Below are 15,665 nucleotides of genomic sequence, written 5' to 3' on the forward strand. Positions count from 1 at the left end.
TCTTCTGTAATAGTCACTAATACTGTATTTTCACACTGGCCTGATACACTGAATTCATTTCTCTCTTCAAAATGTCTTTGCCATTTTTCTTCTTTCTTACTGATGTGTCTATTGATGTCACCACTGAATGCACACTGCTGAGCTAGGATGCGATTTGAGGCAGGTTTAGGAAATGTCTATTTTATTTACTTCCGACTGCACATTATTCACTATTCAGCCACGCATCACTCTGTACCTCATCTTTAACTCGAAATTTGGGACAATTTGGATCTGGAAAAGACTGGGAAAAAAATAAAGGTAGTTATGCAAATTTTAATATAAACAAACTTGCAGGGAGGCTGTTCAGTCAACAGAGGAAAGTAAGCTCCCTCTGAGCATCACGTAAAAGGTTGGGCAGGGGCTTCCCTGGTGGCGCAGTGGTTGAGAATCTGCCTGCCAATGCAGGAGACACGGGTTCGAGCCCTGGTCTGGGAAGATCCCACATGCCGCGGAGCAAATGGGCCCGTGAGCCACAACTACTGAGCCTGCGCGTTTGGAGCTTGTGCTCCGCAACAAGAGAGGCCGCGATAGTGAGAGGCCCGCGCACCGCGATGAAGAGTGGCCCCCGCTTGCCACAACTAGAGAAAGCCCTCGCACAGAAACGAAGATCCAACACAGCCATAAATTAATTAATTAATTAATTAATTAAAAAAAAAAAAAAAAAACACGTTGGGCAGCAACCATGTCTATAAAATCAATGTGCTTTTCTGTCTCACACTGGCCTTCACCAAAATCATTCTACTTAATTTTCAAGATACATCTTTGTGTACCTGCCAGGATCTTATGAATAACATCTGAAGGAAAAAAAATGAGAAAAAATATTTTTAAGTCCCTCTTCTGACAATCCGATATAAGCAATGTAATTGTGTTAAAAGAAAGGTGATATTATAAACAAAATTTAATATGACCATTGAGGAAACAAGAAAGAACATTTCCATTAAAATATTACTAAAATAACAGGGTCCAAAATGGTATACCTGGGATACAGTGGGCATAGCGGTTAAAACATAGGGGCTGGAGGAAACACATGAGTAAGGATACAAGCTCCATTATTTACCAGCTCCATTAGATTGGGCAAGTTATTTAACTTCTCAGAGCCAAGCATTCCTCATAAGAAATATTGAAATAATAAAGACTGCATCCCTAGATAGGTTTTGTGATAATTAAATAAGAGAATGGACTTAGAACACTTTAATCAGTGCACTTAGGTAAGTGCTTAATAAATGCTTAATGTTATTGTCATCCTCTCAAAATTGTTTCCACTTAACATGATCATAATAAACAAAAGATTTTGGCATTTAAAAAATTCCAGAAAGAAACTGACCAAAATATTAATATATTTCTGGGAATCAGTAGCAGGGTTCTTTTCCAAATATTCTAAAATGAATATATTATAATTAAAATAAACTAAATCATGTATTATTTTAAATATTCCAAACTAAGAAAATATTTTGTGATAAGAAAAGGCATCCGACCTGGTTCTAGGTCCTTGCTAGGAGACTAGTCACCCATATTTACTGAGAAAATCGTATCTTTATGAGAAAATCATGCAATGTAGTAGTTGAAAACATGAGTTCCAGTCCCACTGTTGACTATCTGGTAATCATCTTGGTGATTCAGGATGAGTTTGTACAACCTCTGGAAGCCCTACTTCCCGTCTTTGCAAAATGGAATAATAAAAGTAGCTCATTTGTGTGGTATCTCTAAAAATGCTTCCGTTTCAAACTTCACGTTTTTATAAACACAGGAATCATGTCACCAGTACTTTTGTTTAAAAACTATTTTTCACACATATTATAAAGCTCCTGTTATTAAAACTGTATGCTCCTGGAGCATTAGTACATCGAATGAGATAAATCAGCCAGAGACAGACCGAAGTACATATGATAAAGGGCATTCCAACCAACGGGAAAAAGGAAGATGCCTTAGTAAATAATACTAGAACAACATGGGAAAATATTTAATTGGATCCACTCCTCATACCTCACACCAAGATAAATTCCAAATGAAATCTAATTGTACAAAATGAAACCATGGAAGAAAATAGCTGGGGCTTACTTTAGAACCTGGAAGTGGGAAACCATTCCCATCTCAAAATCCAGATCCAGTGGGGAAATGAATGACCACATAAAGATAAATGTAACTACAAAAAAATAAGTAATAATTAAAATTTACATGTAAAAATAAAACACTGTAAGCAAAATAAAGATAGTAGGGAAAAAAACTGTAATATATCATGAAGGAATAATAGCCCTAGTTTATATGGAACTTCTAAAAACTGAGAAGGGAAAGATCAACAGCCCAATGTAGGCAAAAGATGTACATATAGTTCATAGAAAAAGAAATGCAAATGGTCCTCAGCATAAGAAAAGATGCTTAACTTCATTAATGATATGAGAAATACAAATTAAAACAACATGAGATCCCATTTTTCACCTTTCAGATTAGCCAAAACTCCAAAAGCTTACAACATACTCTGTTGGTGAGACTGGGAAAATTGGCTCTCTTGTATATTACTGTTGGGAACACAAAACCTTTCAAACCCAATGGAGATGGATTTGGCAATTTCTACAAAAATACATATGATTTACTCTTTGACCCATCAATTCCTCTTATAAAAATCAACCCCCAAAAGTACTAGTGAAAAATATGAGATAATGTATGTACAAGACTATTCACTACAAGACCAATAATAGCAAAGGACTGGAAATAACCCAAATGTCCATCAACAAGGGACTGGGTAAACTACAGTACAGCACACAAGGGAGCTGTCAGATACATAAGGCAGATCCCCATATACTGCTATGGACATCTCTCCAGGACACACGAATAAAGAAAAAAGCACAGAAGACTGTGTACTGAATGTTACAGTTTGGGTGAGAAAGGGAAGAACATATGCTGTATAAACACAGCTACTTACATATTTGAGAAGAAATAAGGGAAAGATGAACCAAAATTAATCAGAAGAAAAACCAAAACAATTTTTATCAAGAAAGGGACAGACCAAAAAGGAAGAAATGGAGATAAAAGTGAGATCTCTCCCCACATACTTCATTCCATAGTTTTGATTTTGGAAAATCATGTAAACATGTTATATAACTGAAAAATATAAACAAAAAAAGACAAAAATAAAGCAACCTCCAAAATTTAAAATCAAACTGAAATAAGTGGACCTAAGTATATATCAAATTAACTAGCATAACCACACAGAAAACAATTCTTCCTAGTATTCTGACATGCTGCATTCAGTGTATTTGGCACCACTAAGGTTGTTATTTTGTCAATACTGTATTTTCCTTTCTTAAAAATACGTGTTTGTTAGCCCTGTCCACTGAAACTGTTCAGAAGTAATGACAACCCAGTAAAAATGGGTAATTGAAATATTAGAAAGACTATTTTCAATCTGTGTCACGAACAGTCTGAGATAATCACCGTGAGAGTGAATTTATGCCTTTTTCTAATTAGGAAACAAACGTTGAGATTTTACCTAAACTGTTAAGAGAATCCAGAGTAGTGCTGGTCCATGGCAAATTTTTCAGGTTTTCTTATTTCACATTAGAAAAATAGGAACAAATTCTCACACACACACACACACACACACACACACACACACACACACAGCTATACCTATATATCCACATCTAAACATACATACACATACTCTCCTATATTCCTATATACACACACAACCACATATATACATACATATAAATACATATATATGAACATATGTGTCTGTGTGTGAAGTTGGCAATAACCCTTACCACAATTTTATGTGAAAATGTACTTTTTTGGAAGGAAAAATAGAGTAAGTATTGGTCCTAAGTAGGTTCCCCCAATTTTTTTTTTAAATTCTTGGCTCCAAATCAAATGTCTGGACACTGTATGACAGAGCAAACCCCACAAACACAAAGAAGCAGGAGGGTCAAGAGAAAAGAGCGTGAACCTGCAGAGCCGACAGCCAGGAATGGCATCTCCGCTCTGCATCAGCCAGGCTGTGACTCTGGACCAGCAACCCAACATCTGCATGCCTTGCTGACTCCTCTGTGACCCAGGGACCCAAAGAAAGGCCCACCCACCTCACAGGGTTGTTTTGAGGCTCCAAATGCACCGAGTGCTTCAGAAACATTAAAAGCATGAGAGGGATATAATTTATTCTATTTAACCAGGATGTGTAGAGTGATACACATCAATAATTCAGAGTGTCACTTTACATCCCTCCCTGCCCCCACCAAAAAGCAAAGTGATTCATTTAAGAGCACTCAAGACAGAAACGAACCTTGATGGGGAAATCCAGCCTATTCCTTCTAATCAGCAGGACTGTGTCAAAACCATTCTGGACAGATGGATATTCAGTTCGATTTTTAAAGACCTCCAGGGAAGGAGATTGTACAAACTGCCTTGACAGCTGATGTGCCAACGCGTTGTAGGATAACTTATAAATATAAGGACAGTTGAGAAGGGTCTCCAGAATGCAGCCCAGCGTGTGTGTGCACTCACTGAGCACACACACAGCTCAGGAGGTTTCTGAAAATTGTAGCCATCCCTTTGATTGCTCTTCCTCTTCCTTTTAATTATAACTGGTCCTTCAGAAAGTAAGTAAATTAAGTGCAGGGGGGAAAAAAAGAAGACTTTGTGTTAATAAGAAAGGTTCTGAATAACATAAAATAAAATGATCATACCAATCACGCAGAAATAGAATACTTCGTACAGAAATAAGGGTGGAGTGGAGGAGAGCGTTTTCTCTCCTGGCACATGGTAGATGCTCAATAAACATGTGTTAGGTGAGTACATCTGAGAAGTATAATCTGCCTCTTATCCATATTAATAAGGAAGTGCCTTCTTGATATGCTGTTTGGAAGTGACCACAACACAGCTGATTGAACACCGAAGAGTCAGTTAAATCTGTTGTTCCATCTTTCTACAGGGTTACTGGCTCTCAGAATCTGTTGTTTACCAACTCAGGTAGACTTCCAGACTTAGCTCCAGGCCACAAGAAGTCCTCGTAGCCAAAAACCCAGCAGGAATAACAGGAGGGACAAACGGAGGATCAAATCCAGCCTGCACTTCCTTCCCTGGTCCTCTTCTCATTCATCTGCCCAGAGGGGGACCTCTCCTACTTCTGCACAGAAACACTTCGTACACTTTCAGAAAGTCTTGCTTTGCTCCACCTCTAGGCCTCCAAGATTTGAAGACTGCTCTTTCAATGAAGAACAATCCTTGGAGACTGAAGAGCAAATCCAAAATCACTCCAAATCAGTGACTGTCAGCTAGGGCAATTTTGCCCGCAGGGGACATCTGGCAATGTCTATATTTTTTATTGTTCTGATTGGAGGATTCATGTTGGCATCTAATGGGTAGGGGCCAGAAGTGCTGCTAAACCTCCTATGATGCACAGGATGGTGGAAAAAGGAATTACGTGGCTCAAGATGTCCACAGTGCCAATGTCAAGAAGCCCTGTGCTAGATCACAGTCCTCTCTACAGTGTCTCCGAGGCCATGAAAGTTTTATCTATGACAGTTTACAGTGACCAGTCTGCTTAGGCATCCACCGCTTAACTTACTGACCCAACAAATATTTGCTGAATGCCTATCGTTCTCTACCAGGCATGCAAATAAATAAAAGGCATTACCCTTCCTCAAGCTAGCTGGAAAAGAAAGTGCAAAACATACGGTATTTTGTTGGAAACAAACTAACAAACAAAAAACCCAGCAGGTATTCAAGTACATAACTGCATACAGTGTTTTTGTCATTTCTGATGAGATAAGCGAGAATGTGGTCAGATAGGGCTTCCTGGAATAAGTCTAAAGTCCTCTTTTTTTTTTTTTTTAAGGAAGGTAATAGACATGAAATTGAGACAAAGTGGGAGAGACAATTTAGTTTAGCATGTTCTCTGGAACACTGTAGAGTTTTCCCCATAGAAAGCGATTATAAATAGTAGTTCACTTCCAGGTCAGCCCAGAAAAGCTTATTTAACCATAATCCAGCTGAGGTAATAAAACCAGAGGAGTCCTGGGGTATAAGAGCCCTGAGCTTTGTGACTCAGAAGAAAGAAGGTTAAAGAGATTATCTGTCCCCTCCCCACTTCCCTCTTTCTCCTTCCTCCCTTCCCCCACTCCCACCCCCACCAAATCTCCTATGGGTAAGAGAGTAATCCTAGAAATTTAACTAGTTCTCTTTTCTTAATTTAAAAGTAGAGAGCATAAAAATTCAAACTGTACCCAAAAACTTGCAAAAAAACAAAAAATCCTCTCTCAGACCCAGGTCCCCAGGCTCCTTTCCCAGAGGCAGCCAAGTTACTGTTTCCTATATTTCCTCCGGAAATACTCTCTGCATATACTCATACAAACAAATACAAGCATATATAACCTTGCAAATCTATATACAGAAATGGGAGCATACCATACAGTCTGTTTTGTACTTTCTTTTTAACCGCAAATCTACCTTGTTTCTTTAATGGCTGCAGAATATTCCATCATGTAGATGTGTCGTTTGTATCAACATTAGGTTGGCTCCTGGGAACATTCTGAAAAAGCAAAAGTTTATCCTTCCCCTCTTACAACTCAGGACCCCAAACCCCAAGGTTCCCCTGTTCTTAGTGAAGAGCTGCCCAACCCTTCACTTTCTCTCTGCTGACTGGTTCCCCTCTATCCCCTTTCCCAAAGCCTCCACACTCCCAAAGCATGTGCTTCTCTCCACCCAACACACTTACCTCCTTTCAGAGTGGCTGACCTCACTCACCAACCTCATTCTGAAGAAAGCAATCTGATTCATAGTAATTATTACATGAGTACTGACAAGTCCTTAACCCTCACATTTATAAAAGGCCAACCCAATTACTGTAGTTCCACGGAGAACAACAAAATTAAACAAAATTTTAAAAAAAATAAAGCTAGAATAGAAGCTGTCAATAATACACAATTGTGAGTTGGGGGTTACCATATTGACTGCTGACTCATGTCAGAGAATCTAGGCAGAGAGAGTTTCCTGTAACCGATGATATTTTGGACAGTTTCTTCTTTTCTCTCTGGCTAAATATCCAATCATTCTTCCAAAGTTCTAAGATTTTTTACAATACTCTTATTCAGTAGGCTGTCTGCAGGTATGATCATTCATAAACAAGTATTTGTAACATAGGGACCCACCATTCTGAGACTTGCCACCAGTAAACTAAGAGCAGAAAAGAACATTTTGTTTAACTAAACTCTCCAGTATACTTCTTATGAAATCCTATAGGCCATATAAAAGTACCAATATCTCTTCATCAGATGCACGGAAAACTGCTTGAGTAGCTACTGGCATCTTGTTGCTACATTATAGACAGAAATAACTGTTCCCTTTTCACCAGGGGCAGGAGGGATGCAGACTCATTTCTGAAATTATATCCCTTTTGGAGAGAGACCCAAAGTAGATGCTGAAGTAATATGGTAACATGGAACTCCAGACATTATTTATATTAATGGCATTCTTTTGCTATCCTTATGAAATTTGACTAATTTTTCAGAGAATTTAAAACGAACTTGTGATTTGATTATATGGAATTCTGCTTCTTTTACAGTCCCTTACTTTTTCTTTCTTTTTTTTTCCCTTAGTTTTCTATTGCAAGCTTTGGCTCATAAACAGTGAACCAAATGCTCTGCCTATACACCTGTATGGAAATCATCCTCAGTTTGTCCCAAGGTTATTGAGTATTAGATATCATATTCTAGGGATTTCTTTCCAGTTCTATTCCCCAGAGACATATTAGTTAGGCTCCAAGAAAGAAATCTGTCCCTCATTAGCTGGAGTAGCCAGGGAGAGATTTTCGCTGGATCCACGTGAACCAAGCGGGAACACGGGTACAGCATGCGATCTTGCATTCACCAAGGGCTTGCAGCACTGCTGCTGACTGTGGATCCAGCTGGGGAGTTACGCTGAGTAAGCTCTGCTACCAGTGTTCAGGAGGGAGGGAGAGAAGAATGCACATGAAGAGAGAAACGTAACCTATGAACATTCCTGTCAACAGCACAAGCTCTCAGCTAAGACCCAAAAACCCAAAGATGATGGAGACAAAGGCCCCTCTCGGGAAACTGATGAGTGGGAAAAATAAATAAGTAAACAATCACAAGTGAATGGGAGCAGGAAGAAAAGTTAGAGATGTTGAAGGTCTGAACTAGGCAGTGGCAGTGGGTACAAAGAAGGGATGAGAGAGACCGGAAGGACGTGGAGAGTCACTTCACCGCGATTGATGGCGGCATCCTGGGGGCCATGGAAGAGAACCGGAGTTGAAAATGACACTAAATAAGGCAGGGAATGAAAAAGAGGAGGAATGGATAATGAGTTCAGTCTGAGACGCACTGACCTTCAGATGCCCGTAGAAAATCGTGGTAGGTCATAACCCTTTAAAATTTATATTAACTTGAAATTAGTCCTATGAAAAATAAATAAATCTTTTCTTCACGAGGATCCCTAATGAAAGCTTAACAATCGCAAGACAAAAGGAGTGTATCATCAAGCATGGGATAATGGACTAAGTGCATGCCAGCACCTGGTGATAGCAGATCCAGTGCACAGAAGCAAACGGTGGTCATCATTAGTAGTAAATAAGAAATATGAAAGAGCCGACTGTTAGTCCTTGAGTTCAAGGCCAGGGAGAGGCCTCACTATAAACTGTGTATCCTCAGTGAAATCAAAGCAAAGTCAGTAACAGTACATTAAAACCATACCCCGAGAGTCATAATTTCAACTGCTTGAGTTAAAAACCAAATCCTGTCCTTTAAGTGTCCACGTAAATATCCTTTGCTAGTGTAAACACAGAATAACTCAAGAGAAAGAATGCACACAATGACTTCCACGTGGTGTATGGCCCAGGGCACAGCCTGCAGGCAGCCAGAGAGCCAGGGTTCCAATCCCAGTTCTGCAGCCCTGAGACCTTAAGCACGTAGCATCAACCCTCTGAGGTCACTGCTCCTTGTAGTGAGATATGGACGGCTCTTAGACAGGCATGACCAAGCGCACACCCAAGATATAAGCCTTTCTTACAGGCACAGCCCTAAAGCAGTGCCGCCCAACAGAAATACGATGTGAGCCATATTTTAATTTTAACTTTTCTAGTAGCTACTTTAAAAAAATTTTTTTAAATCAACTGAAGTTAATTTAACAATATAGTTTAACTCTACGTATCCAGATCATCATCGTTGCAACATGTAATCGATACAAAATTATCGACAAGATAATTTACTTATTTTTTTTAGCTAAGTCTTTGAAATCAGGGTACAATTTGCACTCACAGCACATCTCAATCCAGACACAAAATTTTATTGGAGGTCCCTGGTATAGTTGAAAAAGTAGATTCACATATCAACTTTGTCCCAAACACAGAAAAAGTTTTTCCAATAACTGAGTCAGGCATCAGTTTTTAAGTTGAAATGAAATAAAATTAAATGTTCAATTCGTTCGTCGCACTAACCACATTTCAAGTACTCAACAGCCAGTCACGGCCACTGGCTACAATACGGGACAGCTCAGTGCTCAGGTAAAAGCAATACTCTGAGAACCACCCTAAGGTTCTGGCTACGCCCTCACTTGTAGACACCCACAAGAGAACTTGGACATACACAGGTATGTGATTAAGGTGAGACTGGAGTTGTGCAGAACCAATTCATAAGCACTGAGAAAAAGGGGATTTAGAAAAAGGCAGAGCATGCAGAGCCCAGAAACACAGATCCACAGAAAACGGAAGCAACCCTCTGTGACTCCCTAGCCTTCCCACCACCAACCATAAACCCACCTGTAACTAAATACATACTTTCTGCTTTCCCTTCTCATATAATGGAAGGAATATTCCTGGATCCTAGCAAAGCCAACCCTACACTTGTGCTTTGAATTCCATCCCCACCATCCTCCTCCTGCTGTTATCCTTCTCTCCCCTGCATCACCAGTTTCTCCTACTCCACTGGATCAATTCCACCAATGTTCATTCAAATATGCTGTAGTAGTTCCCATAGGAAAAATAAGAAACAACAACAACAACAAAAATGAGAAGTACAACAAAAATCTTTTCACCTTAAGTTTAGCTCCACCTTCAGCCCTTCCCAGCAACACTTCTTGAACAATTTACCTCTATTCGCTATCTCCAGTTCATCACCTCCATTCCCCTGAACCTTGCCAACGTCAGCAACTCCCTTGAGGGTGCCAAATTTAATGAGCATTTCAACATCCTCCCTTTATTTGACCTCCTCAGCAGCATTTGACTTGTCCTTTTTAAAAACTGTGTCGGGCTTCCCTGGTGGCGCAGTGGTTAAGAATCCACCTGCCAATGCAGGGGACACGGGTTCGAGCCCTGGTCCGGGAAGATCCCACATGCCGCACAGCAACTAAGCCCGTGTGCCACAACTACTGAGCCTGCACTCTAGAGCCCGTGAGCCACAACTACTGAGCCGCGAGCCACAACTACTGAAGCCCGTGCACCTAGAGCCCGTGCTCCACAACAAGAGAAGCCACCGCAATGAAAAGCCCGCGCACTGCAACAAAGAGTAGCCCCCGCTCGCCGCAACTAGAGAAAGCCCACGCAAAACAACGGAAACCCAACGCAGCCATAAATAAATAAATTAAATAAATAAATTTATAAATAAATAAAAACTGTGTCTTCTCCTGGCTTCTGTTTCGAATTTACCTAATTCTCTGTCATCTCACGAGACCCATCTTGTCTTGTTTGTCCTTTTCTACCAGACTCTAAAGGCTGGAGAGCTTGGGGCTCGGTTCTGGCCCCTCTTCTCATCTCTACCCTTTTTGTCTAGGTGACCTCAGCAGTTTTCCAGGGTTTGAAATACCACATGTACCATATAAGGTCTGATGACTCTCTCAAATGTATACTTCCTTCCTGGCCTCTCCCCTGAGCTTCATGACATAGAGAGAAAAGCTTAATGTCTGCCTCCACATGGAAGCTCATATCCAACCAAACAGAATTTCTGTCTTCCCCTTGTTCCTCCCCTAGTCTTCCTCATTTAAGTTAAATGGCCACGCCATTCAATCATTTGTTAGAACCAAAATTCTGGGAGACGTCTTTGTATTCTCTGCTCCTTCATTCTCAACATCTGTTCTTCAGCATGAGGCTGAAGGAGCCCTACCTCCAAAGTAAAACTTGAAATGGTCCTCTTTTCTTCGTTTCCATTGCCACCAGCTTAGTCCAAACCACCATTATCTTACCCATCCCCCATAATTATTCCCTGTGTTCATTCTTGGCCACATACAATCCATTTTTTCCACCCATTAGCCAAGGTTATCTTCTTGAAAACGTAAATCAAATTGGGTCACACCCCTACTTTAAAACTTTCAACGGCTTCCATCATAGTTACAGTAAAGTCCCCACTCTTTATCGTGGCCCTGCCTAGTCTCCCTTCTTACATCCTATACCACTTCCCCCTTTGCTCTCTCCAGCCTTCTCTTCTTGCCTACAACATACCAAACTCCTTCTTACTGCAAAATTTCTACACTAGCTACTCCTTCTGCCTTCAGCCTAAATAGATGGCCTCTCCTTAGAGGTGGACCAAGCAAATACTCACAAGGAAGACAAAACCTTCCTTGCAATGGTTCCGAGCCTCCTCCAACACAGAGAAGCATATGTGACCCAGGCCCCAAATGCTATACCGTAAGGCTTGCCTAGAATGATTCAACTGGAAAACGTTCAAAGAGGCAATACTATACGCCCATTAGAGATCTGGAACATTTTAACCCGCCATCTCTGCTATGTGAATAGTGATAGCTTTGCCTTCCACATATGAAACACAGAAACAAAAATCTGCACCTTCATCCCAGTTAATCATGGAAAATAAGTACTATTTAGGCTTTGAGAAAGGACAGCATAACTCTGAGCAAGTAATTCCTTTCAAAGTCACACCTAAGTCGTTCATATTTCTCTCAACCCTTTCTTTCCCATAAGAAAAAAATTAATTCCCTGGCATTTCAGCTTAAAATCAGCTAAGCAAAATTTCACTGGGAAGATGTTGCTTAAGCATGACAAAGACACACCATAATTCTCAATCTCTTCCAAACAGCTGGTAGATTTTAAAGTCCTGGCCAATGGGATGCAAAAAAAGAAATCTTTCACACATCTTTAAACTACAAAACTGATATTTCAGAATCAACTCTGTTTATTCTTGTCCTTCCATGAATTGTTAACATTGGGAGCTGGACATTTACCAACAAATAAGTTTATAAATCAAGAAAAAAACTTTTTCAGTTGAACCTAATAACTAGACAAAGCAGAATCAGAACTATAAAGAGATCAAAGAGAGATTTTCCTCCAGACTCACAAAGGTACAGGGTGGGGGTCAGTAGATCACCAAGCAGTGAGGACTGTCAACCCCTGTGCTTCACAGCAGTGTCCCGGAAACGCCCAGGCCTCCGCAGGGAGGCTCCTTAGATTTCGCAGGGAGGCTGGACCCCAGATACCAGGTTTTCCAGCCTGAGAAAGATCCCAGAAGACAGAATCGCCTGAGCTGACACGGACAAGCATATCAACAGTGACCATGAAGGGCTGGAAATTGGAACCCTTCCCCTCTACCCAATCCCCCACCATTCTGTCATCCTTTACATTCTCGCGTGCACCCTTAAAAAAGGCAAAGGAAGCCCTGTCCTAACTGAGCCAAGTATTTCTAGGGGTCAACTTCAAGCTAAAATAAAGAAATAAATAATAAAGAAATAGAATATTTCTTACAAAAATTATTTCATTACTAATAGCATGTTTTTTATACTGGCAATATATTAGAATAAATGCTCTTTGTGAAAACTGCTACATATTCTAAAATACATACTCCGTTTTCTAAAATATCACATTGCTAATTAAAGACTTGTAACTCACCTCTATTAAATACTGTTAAATAAAACCATTTTATTTGTCAATATTAGTGCTTGTGCTATTTCTGTGCATGCCTTTTCTAGTCAAGGAAATTTTGTTAAAAGGACAAAAGTTGAAAACTGTAACCTCAGCAATCACTAACTTTGGGGACTTATCCCCTGGTACAAATGTTCATGCATATGCATATTTTTATCACATACTCAGACAGATGCCCTTGCATTGATTTGAATACTTGCATAAATATTAATGTGTACAAATGCTTGCGTGCAGAAAACCCATTTAAGAAATATCCAATTGCATAGATTAGGAACATTAGATACTAACTGTATTAACACTTCATAAAATACATGCACAAGTCTGCATGACAAAAAAAAAAAGGCACAATCCATTGGAAGAGGCCAGATTCTCTCAACATGTTTGCCATTTTGTAGGTGTCAACTGGGAATTTACACAAACTATTTGAAGCCTTTAGGTTACTCATAATTCACTATTTACATGCATCTCTCCTGGTTTGAAAACTAAACTTCCCTTTTACAGAAAATTTATAAACTGTTAGCCATGACCCCAAAAGGACGTGTCAATTTTGTAAGTCACTAAATGGCCTCAGAAGCTTTTTCAAAAAGAATATGACTCGAAAGTAATTTTCACAAAACATCATTCTCAAAACTTAGCTGTATACCATTACATTATACATCTGATTCATGCTTAGAGGTGGCAGGTAAATGTGAACTTTAAAAAGTACACACACACACACACACACACACACACACACACACACAAAAATACACTAAAGCCCCTGGTTTAGTCAGTTTGGATACAGCACAACTGGCAGTTGGCTCCTGTCCTCCACCCAGCTTCCGTTTTCAAATGCAGACAGGCTAAACTTCTTATCTGAGGGACATGGGTGACGAGGAAGTAACTTCCTTGTGACCATTTGGGACTTCTCAATTCAATAAATGGCCAGCGGGATATGCTATAAGTTTCACTTTATTTTTGTACTTTTTGGACGGCACAGATTAACTTTAAAATATTTCTTCGTTAACTTTGACCAAAAATCAAGTCTGCATTTTACACTTGGACTTCTTGTATCCTCTTTATCATATTATTGCAAGATCTCACTGCCCACTTTAGATTGGACATTAGTCTCACCTGTGACTGAGCCAGCCCTAAGAGACAGGTCCACAGTCAAAACAAAGGACAGAGAAAGAGTTCTCAACACAAAGTATTACTTCTTCTCCCTGAAACCCAGATTCAGCTCTTCTGAGAACATGGCAAGCATCTTAAAGGCTAAAAGGATACACAAAGCATTTGGCACTTTTTCTGCCTCTCCTAGAAGGACAGACTTTTGATAAAAGGTTGTATGGCAGGAACTGACCATGGCCACTAATACCCATTTTTTGCCTTCCTCCTTGGCATACCACTACTCCGTATTTCCAGCCCCCAGCAGTCAAATGAGTTCACAGGACTGAATTCTGGCCTGTGAAACATGGATGGATGTGATGGACCCGACTTCCAGACCAAGCCCCTAACACCTCTTATGATCCACCATGGTTCCTCTCTATGACGGACTGCATGCCAGATGTACTCACCTAGTGGAGAATTCCAAGGTCCAGGCAACAGCAGAGACACTAGACAGAAGGGGCCTGGATCACTGAATGACTCCATGGAGCAGAGCCCTTAAGCACCCCACCCCCACTACCACTGCACTGGCCTCGTATGCGAGAGAGGGATCAACTTTATTGTGCTCGGATCTGAGGATTGTTTATTTCAACAGCTAATCTACTCTGATTCATATAAGGTGTAACCACAGCACATACAACATCACTAACATTTCCTTAGTAGACAAGTCTTTAAGACATTGCAACACATCTCTTCTAGGAGCCAAATGGGAGGAGAGGAGATCAAGGAGTGTGGCAGGACAGGTCAGGGCCTTGTAAAAGTCTGAGTGGAAATGAATCCGGAAAAAAACTTACACGCTGTGCATCAGTGAAGTAAAGGGCCACACAATTCACTTGTTCATTAAAACATTTATTGGATGGTAACACATGCCAGGCACAATGTCTGGTGCTGAGGTTAAAAATATGACTGGCCACGTGCCCTGAGCTCAAGGAACCACAGTCTAGCTGACTGGGGAGAAAGAAAATAAAATCAGTTCTTCGCCAAAGTGTGGCAAATGCTATAAAAGTCGCCCTGAGGAAGCAGCTACAATCCCCTCTCAGATGTGGATTTTATGTAATACACAGCTTGGGTATCCATAACAAAGGTCACAAAACAAATTCATTTCTGGATGAAAAATAACAGAAATTTTGAATCTGCCAAGACTGTGCTAAATATGACAGACATCAACTGTGAGCATACCAGTAATTCTAATATTAACTAACGCTGCAGATGATTCTTGGCATCTCTTTATCAAAGTCGCTAAGCACCACACAGCAAGAACACACATAACAGAACTGCAGATGCCGCCCTCCCCCACCCCCGCCCCCGCCAGGTGAGCAAGTCCACTGCAGCAACTTGCCTTAAAATATCCATATCACCTGGACATCACACCATGGACACCGACAGACCTCCTCCTGCAGATCAAATACTGAATCTGGAATCTGTGCCTTCTGATGAAGCAGAAGCAGAATTTAAGCGTTAGTTTCAACCCCTTTAAGTTAAAATACAGAATTCCAGCAGAAACGAGGGTTTTCCTCCATCGTCCATCCACCTCCTCCATCCTTTTTAAAAGCTAGCACTTAAATAACCCTGATGTTTATCATAATGCTTGTGAGGAAGCAAAACACCA

At 40.4% G+C, this 15,665-nt stretch overlaps 2 protein-coding genes across 2 annotated transcripts in view; both read right to left on the reverse strand.

The window, feature by feature from the left end:
* The window catches only part of NEBL (nebulette), a 152,674-nt gene that overhangs the window by 127,736 nt on the left and 9,273 nt on the right, over window positions 1–15,665 (reverse strand). The gene's annotated exons all lie outside the window — the stretch shown is intronic.
* The window catches only part of LOC309655011 (LIM zinc-binding domain-containing Nebulette-like), a 213,316-nt gene continuing 198,894 nt past the window's right edge, over window positions 1,244–15,665 (reverse strand). Inside the window, exon 7 of the mRNA XM_082449890.1 lies at window positions 1,244–6,565. The gene's annotated coding sequence lies outside the window, so the exon portion shown is untranslated. The remainder of the gene's footprint in view (window positions 6,566–15,665) is intronic.

The sequence above is a fragment of the Balaenoptera physalus genome, assembly GCF_965194825.1.
Source record: "Balaenoptera physalus genome assembly, chromosome: 2".
Taxonomy (NCBI): Eukaryota; Metazoa; Chordata; class Mammalia; order Artiodactyla; family Balaenopteridae; genus Balaenoptera; species Balaenoptera physalus.